At 34.6% G+C, this 17,659-nt stretch overlaps 1 pseudogene; it reads right to left on the reverse strand.

Moving 5' to 3' along the window:
• Positions 1–12,892: 12,892 nt before the first annotated feature.
• On the reverse strand, positions 12,893–17,096 carry LOC102729018 (ubiquitin-fold modifier 1 pseudogene; annotated as a pseudogene).
• Positions 17,097–17,659: the final 563 nt, after the last annotated feature.

Genomic DNA, 17,659 nt, shown 5'->3' on the forward strand with positions numbered 1-17,659 from the left:
ATTTGTACTTTCTGTGTACTTTTCATCCATATTTTCTATTGTTCATGCTAAAGTAGTATTTTTTAAAAATTCTGAAGTAGGTGATAGGTTTTGTGTAGATGGATGCCATAGGTGGGTTTATTTATCTTAAAAAGTAACTCAGTATTCTGAAGTCATACTGAAAAATACTGCACACAGTAAGTGGTTTCAGATGCTAATGATTTCCATGGATGAATCACATGACAGCTGAAAAAATACCGTAAAACATCATAGACTAGATGGAAGTAGAGTTTCACATTACCACATGAGAAAGTATATGTGTTTGTCCTTATTGTAGGTCTTTCAAAATCTGAATATACCAAAAAGAGGTATCTCAGAAATTAAAAAGAAAAAAAATGTAATAAAAGTATTTTAAAATCTCTGTTATATTTAAATCCATACACATTGTTTGCAATTATGTTTCCCAATATTTTCTTTTAAAAAAAATTATTGAAATAGATTTGGCATATAAAACTATGTAACTTTAAGGTGTGCAACATGTTGATTGATACATTGATATACTGTAATGTGATTGCCATTGTAGCGATAGTTAGCACTTCTTGTCATAAAATTGTTGTTTCTTTTAGTGGTTGGAATAATTAAGTTCTAGTCTCCTGGCAAGCTTGATGATTATAATACAATATTATTGTGTATGTTCACTATACTGTGCATTCGATCTCTAGGACTTATTTACTATTCCTTGTAAGTTCAGACCCTTAACATCTGTCTTATCCTCCCTCTCCAGAGCCCCTAGTAACTACCATTTTACTCTGTTTTTACAAGTTGGGCTTTTTCAATTCCACATATGAGTGATATTATACAGTACCTGTTTTCGTCTGACTTCTCTCACTTAGCATAACACAGTTGAGACTACAGTATATACCTGATCACAGGGGTGACTGTTTGTGAGTTTGTGCCACGGTCCAAGGTAAAGAAAAAGGAAATTGAGAGTGAGGTCTCTACAGGACTGCAGTTCTGTCTACTATTTGCTAAAGAACCCTAGAGACTGCCTGTAGGAGTGACATCGTTATAACTGACCAAATTTTCCTTTTACACCTCTGTGGTAACCGAGAATTTATAACTGCAGCATATATTTTCAGTTTTATAATTCTGAACTTCTTAGACATTTCAAGATATGTTGCAAGGAAGTTTGGGACTCTTTCACAAAACCCTGTTGGGGCAGAATGTGTTTCTCATAATTGTCTTATCAAAGATGCGTCTGGTGCTTCTCAGGCTCTCCGACTTGAGGCTTCTTGTTCAATAGGTCTGGGATGGGGAAGTGGGGACAGATTCTCGAGCTCTGTCAATGAGAGAGTATCGTAGAAATAATTTGCCTTTAGAAAGTTAAAACCTCTGTTACAATTAAAGAACCTACACACTGACACATCATTATCTCCCAAAGTCTATGGTTTCCATTAAGTTTCACTTTTGATGTATATTCTATGGATTTGGACAAATTCATAATGCCATATATCCACCACAGCACATACATGTTATTATGAGGGAGGCTATGCATGTGTGAGGTCAGGGAGTATATGAGAAATCTCTCCTTTTGCTCAATATACTGTGAGCCAAAACTGCTCTGAAAAATAGAGTCTAAAAAAAATGCTAAACCTAAAAAAGCGAACATCAGACCTTTAATAAACATTTGAAATAAGTAGATGCTGAAGAACATTGTATGTTTATGAGCTTGTGAAGAGCAGATGTGAGAATAGAGATAACCAGACTGGTCTGATTTTAATACGGATTTTCAACCCGTTTTCTTCCCCAGTGATGCTTAGTGGTGATTTTATTCATCTTCCTTGTATTTGCTATACCTTCTGTTAAAATCCCCACCCATTCCCAGCATGAGTTCTTTTATTACCACAGTCCTAGGTCAAAATTTCTTTCAGAAGCCAATAAGGAAACAAGTTTTATTGGGTGTAAAATCACTCTAAAACCTCCAGTTTACCTCTCTTCTTTCTTTTCTGGTGAAATGGAAGACAGTTTCTTTCTCTTTCACAAGGAAGTTTCTTCAGCTGTGCTTTATGCATGTTCTCAGGACTTTTCTCCAGCAATTCCCCTCCCTCTCCTATTCCCTGTAATTTTGAACTATTGTCTTTTTCTTCTTTGCTAGTGCCTTTCTTACCACCCTGAAGAGATTATTTCTCACAATGCTGTTTTCTTCCCTAGATACACCTTGTATTTTTTCTCTCCATCCTTACCCAAATTTTTATAAGAATCACTGGGTCTTCTGTCTCCTTTTCCTTATGTCCCACTGATTTCTTAATTCATTTAATTCTTTTAAACCTTACTGACTAATACATCCCTCTTCCTACTAGTTATATCCCAATCAATCATCTAAATCCTCAACCGGCTTGTATTTGCACAATTAACATTTCTTGTAGTTCTTATCCTCTGGCTTCCAGGACACCGTTCTCCCTCTGCTATTATTTCTGTAGTTCTTTTTTTCTGAGATTCCTTTGATGACTTTTCTTCTGTTAAAGTCTACTTTCAAAAAACTAAAAAAAAATCATAACCCTAATACCAATAGAAAATGAATACTCGTCAAGTATTTTATTCAACTTATTAATTAAGTTGAATAAAATTCAAAACAATTACTTGTAAGATGTTACACTGGTTCAGAATGTTTTTTAGAAAGGTAGAAAGGTCTGTATATATGTCTTTGTGTGTGTAGTCAGTTTAATAAACATGAGGATAAAATTGCTGTTGGATGGTTACATACAAAACTGTTTTATATCTTATAAGCAATAAACCATATCTTTTGTAGTTGTTTATCATTCAGCCTTATTTACACTCCACACCCATACCCTCTCTCTGCTTATAGGATAAAGAGAAGGAATAACCTTTTGTTGTGTTTATCGTGACTGGGATTGTATTAGTTTCCTACTGCTGCTGTAACAAATTACTATAAATTTAGTTCCTTAAAACCACACGCATGTATTATCTTATAGATCTGGAAGTCAGAAATCCAAAATGGGTTTCAGTGGGTCAAAATCAAGGTGACAGGAGGTACAGCATGTTTGTTCCCTCTGTTGACTCCAGAGGAGAATCCTCGGTGATTCCATCGACTGTCCTGGTTTGTGGTTCTCAGTTTGCTTAATGTGAAATCCAAAAACTTTAAGGAGAAACACACCACCACACACGAATCTTACCTGCAGTTTCCTTCATTGATTCAACTATAAACCTGTGGAGTCAAGAAATTGTTTATTTAAAACTGGTTGCAATTGGAGTCATAAGTCAGGCAGTTTTGAGCTCATTTACAAAAAGTAATCAATTAGACTACTAATCTTAAAGAAAAAAAGAGAAAAGAGCTCTCTGATTAATATACATATCTCTAGGCAGGTGTCTTCAGAAAAATGCAGAAAAGCATTTTATTGCTTCAGAGATAATGAATTCTAATGGACAAATGCTACCATGGGATACAATAGATTCTGTACCCTTGCGGCTTCTGGGTGGCTTAGTCGTTAAGCTTCTGCCTGGGATGGAGCCCCGCATCTGGCTCCCTGCTCCGTGGGAAGCCTGCTTCTCCCTCTCCCATTCCCCCTGCTTGTGCTCCCTCTCCTGCTGTGTCTCTCTCTGTCAAATAAATAAATAAAATCTTAAAAAAAAAAAAAGATTCTGTGCCCTTGAAATAGCGTGTTTTTTGTTTTTGTTTTTGATTTAATACTTTTAATCTGACTTTTAGATTTTCTGAATTCCACAAAGCCAAACCAAAAGAAGTTTTACTAGGAAGAAAAAATATAAAGATGACCAAAGGAAATATAAAAAGGAGGAAGAAGAAATGCCATTTTAATTAAAAAGGGAGCAAGATGAAATTATAGGTACTATTATAGAGCTTTATATAGAAACAACACTTGGTGATGACACTGCCATCATATTCATAATCTCTATCATATAAACATATTTTATCTTCCTTTCTTTTCCCTAGTGAACAATGTAAACCCATACCAAAAAATAATCTCATTTTATCATTCGTTTTACAAACAGATCTAGATTTTTAGGTATTTGAAATCAGGCAGTTGTAGATAGATGCTTAACTTGAACCAATCAACATTAAATATGCATATATTGATTTTGAATTAACTCAGAACATGAACATTTAATAAAATTTTGAACTAAACAAAGATTATGAGTTTTGAACTTAGTTGGACTAAACAGGTATTTTTAAAACTGAAAGATGACTTGAAAAAATACTTTTTAACAGTAACACTTAATTTTCATATTGGTTTATATTTGCAAAGAAAGAACTTTTATGAGTATGGAATACTCTTCTAATTTCTCAGATGAATAATAAGGAGTAAAAATTTTAGTGGATTACTGAAGGTCACGTATCTCTACTAAGCGTAATATTATGGATAATATTATAGAAATTCTCCAAAAGATTTCTCTTAGAGCATTGGGATAATTTTGGTTTTAATGAAGATACAAATGTTAGCTGTTTGTACCTCAATATATTTAATTTTGGTATTTACATCTCAAATAGGTTCTAAAAATCCTGGTATTCTGACTGATTGTGGAAAGAATTGGCAAGAAAAAATTCGATTTACCACGTTAGACTTTAACAGGAGTCTCCATTTTGCATTTTTGATGGGATGTGTTAATGAGGGGAAGAGTAGGCAATATATTACACTGTTAATAATTGAAAATATATTCCCCAAAAGTCATGAAAAATAATCAATTAAATTTTTAAATCCTACTACTTACAGTCTACAGGCACTAAGTATTAAATTACAGTGACTGGTTTTAAAGAGAAAAGTTTCATATGTATTTAAAAAAACCCCTCTCACCCTACAAAAATTTATTATAAAGCCTAGGGCTATGAAAAATATTAAAACACATTCTTGGCCACTTGATATGCATTTTTGGAATACCACCTATCATCCCACAACACTTGTAATCCTCTTTACATTCAGATACACTCTGTTCCACCTGACCCCTCTTTTAGGAAGTTCAGAAAAAATTTCTTTTGTGGGCCAGTGTAATATTCTCAGGGTGTAAGTTGATATTGAACTCTAGACTCTAGAGTGAATGAGTTTTGTTCTTTTATTTTTCTACTGGTAACAAATAAACTCCTCATTCTTATAAGGTGCTCATTTTCTACAATGTGTTTCAGGTATGGGCTACAAATCCAGGGGGGCTTTTTGTTTTTTTAAGCCATTGAGAAAGTCTTACTTATAAAACTGGCTTTTATCACAAATGTTGCAAAGCTATAAATGTATACCTATCTTATATATCTTGAGTTTCAATAAACTACTTGCCCATTGCCTGATGAAAACCTGCTTGATAGGTGGAAACACTGAACTGTGAATGACATCTTACAAACTCCTGGATCCAGTATCACAGAATTTCCACTTAAATAATGAAATATATTTAAAAAAAATTATGTATCCTGTCTATTCTATTTTTCTAAAGACTAGTTTAAATTGAACTCTGTACCTGAAAGAGTACTAACACCATTGTACTTTGCTTTCTTTTCCTGGTGTCATTCCATATTTTGTGATCATGGACATCCAAATTTCTCCTATTACTGGGTATCTTTGCTAAAGTAAACAATATAAGAAGAAAATTCATTTGACTTAATGAATGTTTCACTAATTTAAAAACATAGGACTCAGAGTTTCTTAGGCTTTTGATTCTTTTCAAGAGTGGTACCTTTTAAAACAATACTAGCAAATCAGGTGTGAAGCCAGGAAATGACATAAAAGGTGTCCAGTATGTATTTCCCTTTCCTAACATTCCTAAGAATAGCTAAAACATTGGACAACATTGGGGTGCTTGGGTGGCTCAGTCAGTTGAGCGTCCAACTCTTGATTTTGGCTCACGTCATGATCTCGGGGTTGTGAGCTTAAGCCCTGCATCAGACTCCACACTGGTTGTGGAGCTTGCTTAAGATTCTCTCTCCCTGGATGTGAGGGCGATCTGGCTGAGACATCTGTCACCCCATTGATCGCCAGGGTTGATTCGGCTGATCTGGCTGGCTAGGCGGGTGTCCCCTTCCTCCCTCACCGCTCCATGTGCGTCCCTCCCGAAGCTGCGCGCTCGGTCGAAGAGGACGACCTTCCCCGATAGAGGAGGACCGTTCTTCTGTCAAGGGTATACGAGTAGCTGTGCTCCCCTGCTAGAACCTCCAAACAAGCTCTCAAGATTCTCTCTCCCTGTCTCTCTGCCCCTCCCCCCCAATAAATAAATAAATCTTTAAAAAATAAATGTTGGACCAAATTGAGTTGTACTAAGAAATCAAATATAAGGCATGCATCAAACCTCATATGGTTAACATTTTGAAAAATCTGTTTAATTTTCTGACAAACACTAACATTTCCTTTCTTTTTCTGGGGCTGGAATAAAACCCTTCTTACTTCTGTGAAGATCTTGCCCTTGCCACTGTGTTCATTCTTTCATCTTTACTGAGACCATTTGCAAACTGCTTTGGGTATAGCCAGGAACTTCCAGAATCTCCAGTTCAAACAAGCATTTCTTCTCCATCCCCATCCGGAGCTAACCTTTTCTATACACACTGCACTCATCACTATGTCTCTATAAATTATTGGGGACATTTTAGAGTAATGACCCAATATAGGTCTCATACAGCATTTTTATAATGCACTGTGAAGCAGATACTTTCCCCCCATTATCTTTTCATAGTCTTGATTGATTTAAAGAGTTCTGTAGTATATCCTTCTTGAACGGGATAGAAAGAGTGTTTCCCACCCTTCTCATAAATTATTCCCTTTAGCTAGCCTCATACTGCTCAATTTTAAGTATTAGCTATCCAAAATATTCAGTATCCTTTTTGAGGATGCGTAAGGAAATTTACATAATATAGTATTGACTGATAACTTTAGGAACACTGTGTTAACTTAAGAATGACATTTCTTTGTTTTGCAATAATTAAGACATCACTGGAAATGGCTTATGGAATGTTGCATCTTTCAACTTCTTGGACTACATAAAAGTATTGCTTTATTTCTCCTGGCTCAGTTCCTTATGTTAACAGTTTTACAACTGGTTGTTGAAAATGGCTATATGTATATAGTACAGTCATATATAAAAGCAGTACTGAAAGCTGCTGCTTTAATATCCTGAACTTGTTATTTGGTGACCTATTTTCTTGGTTTAGACTTCCACTCAGACCTCTTGAATGATTTTTTTTTTAATTAAGCAATGCCTTTATCCACTTTTTTTTTTTTAAAGATTTTATTTATTTGACAGAGAGAGACACAGGGAGAGAGGGAACACAAGCAGGGGGAGTGGGAGAGGGAGAAGCAGGCTTCGTGCTGAGCAGGGAGCCCGATGCGGGGCTTGATCCCAGGACCCTGGGACCATGACCTGAGCCGAAGGCAGACGCCTAATGACTGAGCCACCCAGGCACCCCTATTCACTATTTTTTAAAGATTTTATTTATGTATGTATTTATTTATTTATTTAGGGGCGTGGGGAGGGGCAGAGAGGGAAGGAGAGGAAGAGGGAGAGAATCCCAAGCAGACTGTGCTGAGCGCGAGCCCCGATCATGACCTGAGCCAAAACCAATAGTCGGACGCTTAACTGCCTAAGCCACCCAAGCACCCCCACTATTTATTAATGATACCAAAGAGACAAGATTCTACAAAATTGTGAAGAATTAAGCCATTCTTCATTCTGTGGGCATTGATTTTTAGAATATTCTCGATACTGATAGTATTGATTATTTTTCTGTTTCACGCTTTAGTCTAAACTGAATTATTTAGCTTTCTCTATGTCTAGCGAAGTCAAGTCTTTGGTACATGTTGAGTTGGATGGGAAAATTGGATTGATCAACTCAAATTCACTATTGGAAGTCATACGTGTGCATTCAAATTTTATGGCCTTCTGAGCATGAATCACTAAAAAGGAAAACCTTGTGCAGAAGCCAAAGGTAATGTGATTGAGTAGGTGCTGCATCACATTAGCTCTTCAAATATTTCCTAATTATTTTAACTCTCTTCTCGTATAAAACTCCTCAAAGTACGGCATGAACTTGGCTAGTGGCACAGTGTGTGGTACAGTAGGAGAAGTCTTCTAAAATGTTAATTTTATAAAAGAGTAAATAATTTTAATTTTAGCCACTGCCATGTTATAGATATAATGCAAAACTTACTACAGTCTTAACACATAAACATGTGACTTCAAAGAAATTTCCTGACTTTCACAGTCCATCTCAGGAGACTTCTCTCTTTTTTTTTTAATCATTAGAGGCACTTCAGTGAACCAGGTGCCAAGCAAGTATCTGAATTGTTCTCCACTGAAAGTAGCTGGTATGGCTGACATACTTTGATTTAAAGTGACTACCCTCTGAAAAGAACTGGCTTTTCATTTTAACCCAATTGCTTAGAATGATTTCAATCCGAGTTTTCCAATAGACTTATTAAAATGCAAATACGCCATTAGGAAAGAATAATCAAATAATTTGCTGTGTATTATCACAACTTGTACTTTTAGCAGATTAACAACTACATAAGGTTTTAAGAAAAAGGAAATGTGAAATATCTATTTAGGAAAGGTAGTAGGTCAGTGATTCTATGGAACACTCTGATTCTCTCCCCATCACAAACACGCATACATATATACTTTTAATAAGGGTAGTCATATGACACTGAATAACTAAAAGATTGTATAAAAAATACTGATAATCTCTGGGGTGCCTGGGTGGCTCAGTGGGGTAAGCAATCGACTCTTGATTTTGGCTCAGGTCATGATCTCAGGGTCCTGGGATGGAGCCCTGTGTTGGACTCCGTGCAGAGCGTGCAACCTGCTTAAGATTCTCTCTCCATCTCCCTCTGCTCCTCCTCCTGCTTGTATTATATATATATATATATATATACACACACACACACACACACATATATATATATAATCTAACTTCTATCTATCTATCTATCTATCATCTATCTATCTATCATCATCATCTATCTACCTATCTATCATCTATCTAGATAGATAGATAATCTCATGAATGAAGTAAGAAGTATAACTAATTAATTGTTCAGCTTGGAAGGTAAAGGTGCCTAGGATTCACTGGTGGGTAGCAACATTTTTGTCCAATATGAAATGTTTCATAAGTTGATTCTTTCAAGAGAGTTAATTGTGTAGCTAGATGCAGGCCTTTTAGTCTGACACACCCCAGGTGCAATTTGGGCTCTTCTCCTATAGCCCTTAGTTCTCTCACTATATAAAGGAGATTTAAGACTAAGAATATTTCAAAAGCCTAGCATAGTGCCTTGACCTAGAAACTACTTATTACATTTAAATCTTTTCTTACCTCTCTATTTTACTCTTACTACATTTTGTTAATTTACTACTAGGTTGACAGTAATAATGCCACTGGCCAAAAAGATTTATAATGAAATTATGCCACTGCTCTCCTACTTCATAGTAAGTGGAACATGTTCAACTAGTTCAAATAATCAAAAAGATTTACTGCTACACATTTGTGTGTAGTAATGCTTTTTCACTCTGAGTTTTTCTTGTTTTTATCTGAGGCCTCTGCCTGTATTGAGTCAATTTTATTATCATTACCAGTACTCTCAATCTTTTGGCAACATCTTGGTAGGCTCAGGGAGGGCAGCCAACCAGCGAAAAGAGCAAAGACAGAAACAGGAGTTGGTGGGGAGGGTTGAGGGAAGAAGGACCAGGAGTTCAGCCAACCAGTCAGCCAGGGAGACTCAGCTAGTTTCAAGAGGTCAGGCATCAGTCAGCCAATGTTTGATAAACAAATGAACTCAGCTACTAGCTTCAGTCAGCCTCATTCTACTGAGTTCCATCTTGGGAGAGAGTTGACCTGACTCTTCCTTAAGTTCCAGAGGGTCTTCCAACTAATCACTGTGTTCTGGAGCCAAATTTTGAAGAGTATTACATATATAGCAAAAATTCATCTGTGTGGGGAAAATAAGAAAATGAAACAAAATTCAAAGACATTATCCTATTGCCAAATATCCTGATCAATAATGGTGTAATTCTAAGTCTCACAGGACAAAACATATGGCTGAATTTTTCATTATTTTCATGTATTATTTTTAATTTGCTTCTTTATGTTTTGAAATAGTTTAAAATTTACATTAAATTTGCCAGACAGTCCAAAGAACTCCTAGATTCCTCTCCCAAAGTTATCCCATATTCTAGAGTCTCTAACACAATACTTCATTTGTTCTCTCTCTTCCCCGAAAGCAAAATTTTCCTACATTGTCATTATACAGTTCTCTCAATCCAGAAATCGGCATTGATGTAACATTGTCATTCAGTTTCACAACTGTCTCATTAATGTCTCTTTTTCATTACTTTTCCAGGATCTTATTTAGAAAGGCATGGTATGATTAGCTGTCATGTCTCATCAATTTTCTTTGAATTACTCCTCAGTCTTTCTTTGCCTCTCATATCCTTCAAAGTTTTGATGAATGCAATCATTTCATTCTACCAGGTGACCTCAACCTGTGTCCCACTGATGTTTCCTCATGACCAGATGTTTCTTCAGGCCATACATTTTTGGCAGAAATATCACAGAAATGATAGAGGCACATGATATCAGCTTGCCCTATGACTTGTGATATTAACTTCTATTACCTACACTAGTTACTATCGAACCTTTTTCTCCAGTATAATGTCATCATTTTCCCTTTTGTATTGGCCAATAATTTGGGGGGTGATATTCCAATATTTTCTAATATACTGTACCTCATCAAACTTTCTGCCACTGGCTAGCATCCATTGATAATCCTTAGGCTTATCAGTTACTACTACGATGGTTACCAAATGATGAATATCTATTTTGTTCATTCTTTCTACATTGATTAGTTATAACTCTACTTTTTCTTGTATTTTGTGATGGATATGCTTCTCCTTTGTAAAGTAGGGATTGATAATATGATATTTCCATGAATAACAGGAACAATTATATTTTTAAATTTAAGTAATTAGTATACTAATTTCATATTCTATAGAGTATCCTTGAGAAGGAAACAAAACAAAATAATTACTTAAATTTAAGTGGATTAAAACTGATACATAATGAAAAAATTCTCAAAAACCAAATAAAAGGAAAAACAAAACTCAAGAGTGATGAATTACAGACATTATGGACAAATGAATTATGGGCAGTGTTCGTAACTATAACAGAATGTTATAAATTGTACATCATGCTACTTACATATCAATAAAGGATGCATTTTGGTAGTAAGTCAAATGAAATATGTGCATTTTAATCTGGTATGTGTAATGATATACATCATTATGATATTTTTGAAGTTAGGTGTTCATCATTGACATAGTTAAACTTATTTGATGATACTGTATAGTAAATTAATATATATATATAATATGAATATATATAAATATATAATTTTTTCCCTTTCTCATAGGCCCTTCAATAATAGTCACCATTGTTTCTTGATCTGACATACTATTTGATATTCATTTAACACATATTCACACACAAAGAACAGATGCTCAGGATACTAAGTGGTAAAACCCTAGATCTGGCACTCTAATAGGTGAAATTTCCATTATTTCTTATTTTCTTTCATCTGGATAATCCCTATATGATGTTTTTCCTTCTTCCTTACTATATGTGTCCCTTTCCACACTCTTGCTCTTGGACAAAGACCACATGTTTAAAAGAGAAACTTATCCTGATTAGAAATCATTTATTAGCATGACATCTGCTTATAGCCTAAATTTAGATATAAATCTAGAAAGATAAATGATATAAACACAATGCTTAGGCACAGTTAGCCTAAAGGTATTGATAATTGTATAACTCTGTGTGATCTAGAAAAATATTATACAGGTTATATGAGTCTAGTAACAATAGAAAAAGAAGTTACTACTGATGAGAAGCTTAATTACATCTAGGGCCATGAGATGGAGAAACCAAGTAGGGAACATTTAGTAAGGTTTGAGAGGGTATCTTGCTACCGGAACCTTTTGGTAAGAGATTATCAGAGTTGCTTGGATGACCTGATAAGGCCTAAAGTCACTGAAAGAAATTATGTGGGTGCTATTTTTAGCATTATCCTCATCATTATTTTTATCCATGCATTTGACTTTTTCTGCAAATCAAGCATGTCCTTTTATGTGTTACCACTGTAGCAAAATGATTCTCTGAACCGCTGTTGCATGATATAATCCATTAACTGGCTCTTCCAAAGTTGAACTCAGTTCCTGGTAACAATCCATTTTCATAATAACAGTCTATATACAACAGAGACCAAACGCTTTAGCATAAGTACTCTCAGTAATCTTTTCTTGGCCTAACTTCATTGGCCAACATGCAAGGTAACTGAGGGCTAATTTCACAGAGAAATTTAAGAATAGTCCTAAGTTTCCTGAATTGTTTTTTGAACTTATCATGGAATTGAAACATTATATTAGGAAGACTGGAAGACTGTAAGTGAATTGGAATTGAAAAGATGATCTATATAATTAAGATTTATCTACCTATACCTATTTGTCTTCATGTTATCATTATGTTAGGGAATAAATAGGTTGTATGAAAAATGGTATTTTAATGTAGAAATGTATTCCAAACTTGGTTTCAGTATTTTTTTTTAATAACTGCTTTTCATATGCTTACATCTACCTCAAAAATCCTAAGTAGTATTCCACTTAAAATGTCAAAATCCTTGGTTATGCATTTCCCATTAATAGTAATTGATTATCTATAAAAAATTTTTATTGGTAGCAAAATTCTTTCAGTTTCCTCAAATGTTGTTTATAGTTTAGCAAAATGGACCCTATTAGCAAAAACATAAATGGCTTTCTTTCTAATTTTTTGGATTTCTAGTTAGCTACTTTTTAAAAAAAATTTATTGTTATGTTAATCACCATACATGACATCATTAGTTTTTTTTGTTTTTTTTTTCAGTTTTACAACAATACCAATATTTATTTGGAAAGGTCATCTTATGTTCCAGGTAGCAGATATTACCAACTTCCAACACGATCTCTAGGAATAATTCGCAGTTCTGAACCATGCTTTAGGAAAACATTTCCAGCAGTCTGGGCAGGATTTATTCCTATTCCATCATTGGTAATAATTGCACTTGTTGCTGCAGGAACTTTAAATTCTTCTGCTGCAAACTTTAACACTGCTGTGAAAGGTGTACTTTCAGGAACACTAAGTACTTTGTAAGGCAGCCGCGGGTCCGACGTCAGCGTGATCTTAAAGGAAACCTTCGACGTGGTGGAGCCGCTCCGGGTGGAGATGCCCGCCAATTCCGCCTGGTCTCCCACTTCCTCGACATCATTAGTTTTTGATCTAGTTAGCTACTTTTATTTCTTTAAGAAGACCCTTCTCTTCTTGGCTATGATAATTGGATTTCTTGTCTCGTGAAATTCTTTCCTTAGGTAATCTTTAGTTTTATCATCTTTTTCTGACTCCTATTTCCCTCCTTTCTCTTCCTCTGTGGGCATGTGTGCCCGCACATACCACACTCTACCATTACCATCACCCTTACACCCAATAATAGCAACAATAAAACATGGGGCTATATGAAGTGTTTCCAAACAATGAATAAAGAGAGCTTGAACACTGAAAGTACTTAATATATGTTGGATAATAAATAAATAATTTGTCTTACTTCAAGTTAATCCATCAATAACTATCTAATTTAGGCTTACTTAAATTTCTTAGAGCTTTATTTCTTTATCTATAAAATGGTGGGAATTGTCCTTTTATTCCTTCCTAGTCACAAAGTTGTTGTGAGGGCCAAATAAAATAGTGAGAAACATTTTGAAAATCGTCCAGTGTTACTTAAAACTAATTTTTATCATTATCATAAGGAAAAAAATTAGTCCTCATTGTAGGCCCATATGTAACTGAGTGGGTAATAGCTTGCCTGATATGAAAACAAGAGCAAAGATTATATTTTAATTCCTGATGCCTTCTAATTTATAGTGATTTATTTATTTATTATTATTATTTTTTAAAGATTTTATTTATTTGACAGATAGAGAGATAGCAAGAGCAGGAACACAAGCAAGGGGAGTGGGAGAGGGAGAAGCAGGCTTCCCGCAGAGCAGGGAGCCCGATGCAGGGCTCGATTCCAGGACTCTGGGATCATGACCTGAGATGAAGGCAGACGCTGAACAACTGAGCCACCCAAGCGCCCCAAATTTATAGTGATTTAAATGTAAAGTTTTAAAATGTAGCGGGGACACCTGGCTGGCTCAGTTGGTAGAGCATGTGACTCTTGATCTAGGAGTGGTGAGTTCAAGCCCCACTTTGGGCATAGAGTTTACTTAAAAATAAAATTTATAAGAAAATGGTTTGAAATAAAAGATGTACTTTATAACATGAATTTTAGAATAACTCTGGAAGCTTTGAGATAAAATAATTCTTCATGATTTATCTCAAAGTTCACAGTTTCTAAAAATAGTTTTAAAATTTTATTTTATATATACATCTATAATAGAAAATGTGAAATTGTGGTCAATAGCAGTTTCATTCTGGATTATATTATTTTCTATTCTATTTTAAGAGCAATTTTCCAAATGAGTGGTGCTCACAAAGCATACTAAATTACAACAAAGAAATCAAGGGAAATAGGAAAATGGAAAATTTGATTCAAGACACTATTAACTAAAAAGAAGACTTATTACTTTGTTTTAGGCTCTTGGTCTTCTTGGATTAACAAGGTAGAATTTTCTATGCTTCTATGTTTAAATGAAAATTACTAATATTTTCTCTACATAGTAGCACTGGAATTTAAAACAGTCCGCCTGGGGTATTATCACATTTTTAATAGGGGAAAGTTTGTTATTACTAAGAATATCTGATTTTTTCTGTGACAAATATAAAGTATGGATGATCATCTGTGACTTAACTAATAGTCATAAAAATCTCCATTTCAAAGTTTTTTTATAATTAGCTGTGATATTTATTTTTTAAAAAACAAAGTGTATTTTTAAGGGATTTTTTTATTAAACATCACCATTTTTGTACTATTTATTTTTATTTATTTTTTTTTTAAAGATTTTATTTATTTATTTGTCAGAGAGAAAGAGAGAGAGCACAAGCAGGGGGAGCAGCAGGCAGAGAGAGAAGCAGGCTCCCCGCTGAGCAAGGAGCCTGATGTGGGGCTCTATCCCAGGACCCTGGGATCATAACCTGAGCCAAAGACAGATGCTTAACCGACTGAGTCACCCAGGCATCCCCATACTATTTAAATATAACCAGTATGTTATCAGTTTAAAGGCATTAAAACTGTTGAGCATATCAAATGAAACCTGTTGTTTATTTCATATTTTAAAAAAATCTCCCTAGATTTCTATCTGAAGACCTCAGACTTTCTACAGAGGCGTGTGTGCCATTTCCAAATTCACAAAAAAAGGGATTAAAATAAATTGTCCTGTTTTTTATTACAACTGATGACATGTAAGCAGACATATTCATTATTCTAGAAAGTTATAAAATTGTAAAAATGCCATTGGAAAATCTGTTATAAGAAATATTAGACACTATATGATCACTTTTTCTTCTGACCATCCTATTTCCTTTCTCTCATTGGTGTTCTGATTACTACAGGAAAGGTCTGTAAATTAGGCTTTGATTTTCTATAGAGGGCTTTCTAAAACTGATGTTATCCAGACTGACAATCTTGGCTTTTATATTTGGAGTCCTTAGACTGTTTACATTTAAAATATGTGGGTTTAAACCTACCATGTACTTATTTGTTTTCTATTTGCCCCATCTGGCCTATGTCATTTCTTCTCTCCTTTCCCCCCTATTTTTGGATTAAGTATTTATTGTTGCTGTTGTTGTTGTTATTCCATTCTTCCCTCTTCATTTGGCTGAGCATTATACACCCTCTAGCTATTCTTTTTGTTGTTGCCAATGAGTGTACAAGAAACATTGTGACTTATATAAATTAAGGTTTTGGGCAGTGTGAGGACCTCAGAACATTTGAAGTCCATTTTTACCTCCTGCCTTTTGTTTTATTCTTTTCTTGTATTTTAATTCTAATAATTCAAATTCTACAACTTATTAGTATCATGGTTTTACATGACCAGTGTTCATTTGTAATTACCAAATATTTACTCTTTTTATTGTTTTGTATTCCTTTCTTCATCTCTGTGCTTCCAATTGTGATTCACTTTCCTTCTAATTGAAGAATTTCTTTAAGATTTGCTTTAGTGTGTCTCTTCTATTACTGAATCCTCTCAAAAGGTTTTGTTGCTGTTGTTATCTAAAATGTCTTTTCCCTCTTTACTTCTCCAACTTTATTTTGAAAACATTCAAACCTAGAGAAAATTCGAAAATAGTACAACAAAATATATCTTTCACCTAGGTTGACCTATTTTTAACATTTTGCTGCATTTTCTTTCTCTCCTGATGTTTGTCTGTCGGTCTGTCTCCCTATCTATCCGCCTATGCTTTTGTTCTTCTTGCTGAACCATTTGAAAGTAATTTGCAGATATCGTGACATTTCACTCTATTTTAGCTTGCATATCTTAAGAACAATGACATTCTCCTTCATAACTATAGCATTGATATAACCAAGAATATTAATTATTCTTAGTGTTGATTCAATAATATAGTTTAAAATATAGTCCATTCCACAACTTCTGTGATTTTTCCAAAACTGTTCCATTTAGAATATAACCAGTGTTGATACATTGCGTTTGTTTTTCATGTACCTACTTTCCTTTAGTTAGGAACAGTGATCTACCTTTGTATGTCTTTTGTGACTTTGTCATTTAAAAAACTTAGATGTCTTATAAAAAGTCTTATATTTTGGACTTGAGGAATTGTATCCTAATGGTTAGATTCAGATTAAGGAGTTTTGTCAAAAATTTTGTAATAATTAGGTAAATACTATGTACTTCTTCTTGTATTACATCGACATTCCTTCATTCCATTTTTTGGTGACCCTGAGTTTGATTACTTGGTTAAAATAGTGCTTTCCAGCTCTTTCAATTGTAAAAGCAATTCATTAAGTTATCTATAAGATGATATGTTGAAACTGTGTTCTGTTCCCCAACATACTTTTATTGAATGGCATTACCATGCTTTGATGATTCTTTATTAAATTTATTCTTACCATTTCTCTGTCATTTAGTGGATTCATGGATTTAAAAAAAGTATGTTGTGATGTAATATTATCAGTTTTCTTTTCTAATGCTGAAGAAATGTCCTGTATTTGGCTAGAGAAATAATGCATTAGAGTTTATACATCCCCATTTTGAAGATATACTTGCTATTTTGATAAAAACTTGGTATTTTCTCTGGAGTGGTGGGGGGTGGGAGGGATGGGGTGGCTGGGTGATAGACATTGGAGAGGGTATGTGCTATGGTGAGCGCTGTGAATTGTGTAAGACTGTTGAATCACAGACCTGTACCTCTGAAACAAATAATACATTATATGTTGAAAAAAAAAAAAAAGAAGAAAGTAGGAAGGGAAAAATGAAGGGGGGAATCTGAGGGGGAGACAAATCATGAGAGACTGTGGACCCTGAGGAACAAACTGAGGGTTCTAGAGGGGAGGAAGGTGGGGGATGGGTTAGCCTGGTGATGGGTATTAAAGAGGGCACATATTGAATGGAGCACTGGGTGTTATACGCAAACAATGAATCATGGAACACTACATTAAAAAAAAAAACAACTTGGTAGTTTCTGCATTTATCTAATAGT

This window comes from Leptonychotes weddellii, chromosome 2 (genome assembly GCF_054177405.1).
Source record: "Leptonychotes weddellii isolate Sample4059 chromosome 2, ASM5417740v2, whole genome shotgun sequence".
NCBI classification, from domain to species: domain Eukaryota; kingdom Metazoa; phylum Chordata; class Mammalia; order Carnivora; family Phocidae; genus Leptonychotes; species Leptonychotes weddellii.